A 4546-nucleotide genomic window follows, 5' to 3' on the forward strand; every position below is an offset into this window, starting at 1 on the left:
TCAAGAGTTCAGCCAGGTGTGGGAATGGTCCAGTCCTGGCATGGAGTGGACGACCCCAGAGAGTGGCTGTCCGGGGCCGTCTCACCCACTGTGGAGACAGGCCCCCGTGTGAGGTTGCAAGAGGGCCAGGTGACAGCGAGAGCGTCTTCCCACCCGAGCTCCGAATCAGGGCTGCACCCCAGGCCGCCCAGCCCTGGGGTGAGGAAGTGAGGCAGGAAGCCCCGAGCCAGCCTGAACCCTGTGTTACCTGTCCCGTGGGGGATACCCAGGCGGCTGCACACACCCCTTGCACTGGGATCTGCAACCTGCAAGGGTGTCCTCAGTGTCAGGCTAGGGTGGAGGACAGAGGGACCCCAAGGACTCCAGAGACCCAAATATGCCGAACCTGGCCCTGCGAGGACATCTGATGGGCTTGGTGGAGAAGCTGGGTTCATCTGCATTCTCTTCAGCCAAACCTGAGGGAGGGACCCCAGCACCCAGGGCTCTTCGGATATTTCCCGACATTGAGCCTGTCTGCAACGGGGATGGGCTGACCCTCCCTGGCCCACCAGCCCAGCACCAGCAGCCCACGCAGGCGACTCCTCTGGAATGGGAGCCTGATCCTCCCCTACCCTGGCCTGGCCAGGCTGTCCCCAAGGCCGAGGCCCAGTGACATGTAAAGGGGGCTTCTGCAGCGCCCAGGGCAGAAGGTTGCTCTCTGGGAACCTCTAGGGCTCAGGGTGTGGCCATGCCATCCCCAGCTCAGGACAGACCTTGGGTTAATTGGCAGTACCTCTGGTGGAATTCCATGCCAAAGCTTCCAATGGAGCCAGATGGCGTTGGGGGCTTGTGGTTCCTGTGGTATGACCTTGAACAGGGATGCTGAGCTCCTGTCACTTCCACATCTGCCCCGGATAGGCTCAACAGCTTCATCAGGGCCCTGACACCAGAAACTACTGTGCCCCGTGATAACCAAGAGGCAGGTCCAGAGACATTTCTCTACACAATGGCACCTGCATCTGACTCCTCTGGGCGGGCAGTGACCAGCCCGGTGTGGAAGGAGTTAGGGCAGCACCCGGCTAGCTGCTCCACAGCCCTAGATGGCTCTTGGGCCTTGGGAAGTCATCTTCAATAAGAACGCTGTTCACTCTAAGACTTCCCCAGAGGGGTGAGTGTGGCACCCCTGCAGCCCCAGCCATCGGCAGCGTGCCTTGCGGCCTCTGACTCAACCTGCAGGACAGAGCCCCGCCCTCAAGGCACAATTCCCAGGACCAGAGGGGCCTGGCCTCAACCTGAGCCCTGGGAGGGGAGGGGAGCTAGAGGTGTCACGTGCCTCCACAGTGGCCAGGATGACCACGCAGGGGACCCATGGCACTGTGGATTCAGTTGCTGTACCACTTGATGGCGGAGAATTTGAGAGTGATCTATGAGAACACAAAGTACTGAGCCCGTATAGCGAGCAGGACATCAAGGGCTGACTCGCAGGGGCTCACGGCCGCAGCAACCCTGGCCTTATATCTGCAGCGCAAGTGATCTGCACCCCTGGACTGGCCCAGCACACCATGGCTGCCCCTGTGCCTTGACCCACTGTGCCATGGCCATCGTACCACTCAGAGGCTTTGAGGCCCTGCCTGGTGCACTGCCGGCCTCCTTGAAGTTGCCTCTTGGCGCTTTCCAGCTGCTACTGCAGCCACAGCAGATGCCACCAGAGTGCCTTCCAGCAGCCAGGGCAGGCTTTCCAGGCGGTAGGGGTGCCCTGCAGCCGTGGCCTCAGCAGCTCCTTGGTGGCAACTAGGCCAGCCAGGGCAGTGATGATGACGGGGACGACAAATGGGATGGCAGCTCCATGATGGTGGACGAGCCAGGTGCACTGGGCAGAGGTGTATCCCTGGAACTCAACAGCTCCCTGTGTCCCCACGTGGGCAGGAGCTCGGTCACTGTGAGCCACAACCTCAACCACTACTCTGCCTTTTCAAGTCGGGAAGGGAGGCCTTTGTGCTTGGTGAGGCATTAGGCTCTGTGAAGGATAGGGACACGCTGTGTGCATGGTGCTGTGGGTGCTGTGACTCTATGGCCCCAAGTGGCAGGAGAAGCCCTACCCCTGCCCGTGCACCACCGGCGACACCACTCAGTAGAACAAGTTCAAGGGCATAAAGAGCTACCTCTCCTCCAAGCTGGTGCATGGTCGACAAGCCCTTGGACTGGCTGGATGCATGTCTAGTGAAATTCCCAGTCATCTCCATGCTCCACCTGCCGGAGAATCGGGCCATGGGGTGCCTCCAGGAGGACTCCATCTCCATGCACAGGAAGAGCCTGATCTGCGGGATGAGCCGCACGGCCGGCCGCCTGGTGCTGGCACAGTGCCATGTCCTCCAGCACTTCCTGACATGCCCCAGCAGCACTGCGAGGAGGCCTGGAAACAGAGCAAGAGGAAGGCTGAGAAGGGTGGCGTGGTGGGTGTCAGCTCCTTCCTGACCCTGAGCACTACCCCCACCACTGCCCTCGACCTGCAGGAGGTGGAGAGCAAGACGGATGGCTGAAGATGCTTCCCCAGAAAGGTGGACCACAGCGCTGCTGCTCAGCCACAGGGCATGTAGCCCATGGCCAGGAGGTGAGGAGCTTCAAGAAGGAGCATCAGTAGGTGGCCAGCCCTTCTGTGACCTCAGCCAGGCCTTGGAGTGGGCCCAGCGGGCCTCTGGGTTGTCCTGAACCAAGCCATCCCCTTCCCCGAGGTGCCTGTGATGCCATTGGCAAGCTCTTCTGGATTGGCCCAGGCAGGACCTGGACCCTGTCTTGGACCTGTTAGTGCCAGTCCCAGGGGCACGGGGCCAACCTCCCAGACATCCTCCACGTTCACAGAGGAGCTCTTACCAGTGTCACGGGGAGCAGGCGACTCGTGGGAGGAGGGAAGATGGAGGTGTGGGGCTGATGGCTTTCAGGAGTGCGGGACACAAGTTCTTTGCGCGCTCTGACCGAAATTCACCATCTCTATCCAGGAGAGACTTGAGACCACAGATGCAGCACGTTTTACCACAACAGATATTTTTTCCAAAAAGTGACCCAAAATTCGGAACCAGCTCTTCACAAAGATGAGAGTGTTGAGTGACTGGATGCTGGGTTGGGGATTTTTTTTCCGATTCAAGGATAATTTCTATGGCAGAATAAAAACGCCTGTCAAAGAGCCATGGCCAGCTATTCGTGGTGGTACAAGGATGGTTTTGTGCTCGACTGAGGCCAGTTGAATAGAGAATTACGTGGGAAATAAAGAGCGAACACGGCGATGGAGTAGAAACAGCACCACGTGTTGTAATTTCATAGGCATCGGTACTGTGGAAGTTCCTTCCTTCCTTCTCTCCTTCCTGCTGTCTGAGCCTTCTCCCAGCATCGGGCATCCCCACGTCCTGGGCCTGTGCTGGGAGAGACACAAAGGACACAGTTGGCTGCGGTCGAGGGACTGGTACGGTCAGGGGAGCCTGGTGAAGTCAGAGTGGCCCCTGAGGACCAGTCCTGGGATGACCGGGTCCAACTGACCAGGCCCCTCCTGACCAGGGCCCCATCCACTGGGCCTTCCATGGCCTGGCCCTCACTGAATGGGCCCCGATGACCAGGTCTCCACCGATCTGGTCTCCCACTGACCAATCCCCAGTATCCAGGCCACACTGACCAACACTGCTAAGTTTTCATTGACCAGGCCCCCGATGACCAGGCCTTACTGATTGGGCTCCTCCTGACTAGGAGCCTGCTGACCAGGATGTCACTGCCCAGGCCCCACTGACAGCCGCTCCCCACCCCCCCCCCCCCCCTGCCCGGCCCCCCTGGATTAGGTCCAATGATCAGGCAGCCACTGGCCAGGGTTGCACTGACCAGGTTCCTACTGATCAGTCACCTGCTGACCAGGCCCCTGAAGACCAGGTTCACACTCACCAGGTACAAGGCCCCACTGACTAGGCTCCCATTCACCAAGCCCTCACTGACTCGGTGACGAAGTTCCCTGGTGAGGCCCTCACCACCTGGACCCCACTAACTAGGCCTCATCAATGAGACTTTCACAGACCAGACCCCACTACCCAGGACCCCAGTGACCAGGCCTCACTATCCAGGACCCACTGATGTCCTAGGCCTCCACTGACCAGACCCTCACTGACTGGGCCCAACTGACCAGGTCCTTAACTGACAAGGTTCTGACTGGCCAGGTCCTTAACTGACAAGATTCTGACTGGCCAGGTCCTTAACTGACAAGATTCTGACTGGCCAGGTCCTTAGTTGATGAGGTTCTGACTGGCCAGGTCCTTAATGACCAGACCTTTACTGACTAAGCCCCACTACCCAGGAACCCCACTGACTGGGTCCAACTCACAAGGCCCCCACAGACCAGGTCCCCACTAACCATGTCCCTACTGACCAGGCCCCCATTGACTGGACCCAACTGACAAGGCCCCCACAGACCAGGCCCCCACAGACCAGGCCCCCACTGACCATGTCCTTACAGACCATGTCCCTACTGACCAGGCCCCCACTGACTGGGACCAACTGACAAGGTTCCAACTGACCAGGTCCTTAACTGACA

At 59.4% G+C, this 4546-nt stretch overlaps 1 pseudogene; it reads right to left on the bottom strand.

The window, feature by feature from the left end:
* Positions 1-1951: 1951 nt before the first annotated feature.
* On the bottom strand, positions 1952-4118 carry LOC111554390 (annotated as a pseudogene).
* Positions 4119-4546: the final 428 nt, after the last annotated feature.

Source organism: Piliocolobus tephrosceles, chromosome 21 (genome assembly GCF_002776525.5).
Source record: "Piliocolobus tephrosceles isolate RC106 chromosome 21, ASM277652v3, whole genome shotgun sequence".
Lineage (NCBI taxonomy): Eukaryota > Metazoa > Chordata > Mammalia > Primates > Cercopithecidae > Piliocolobus > Piliocolobus tephrosceles.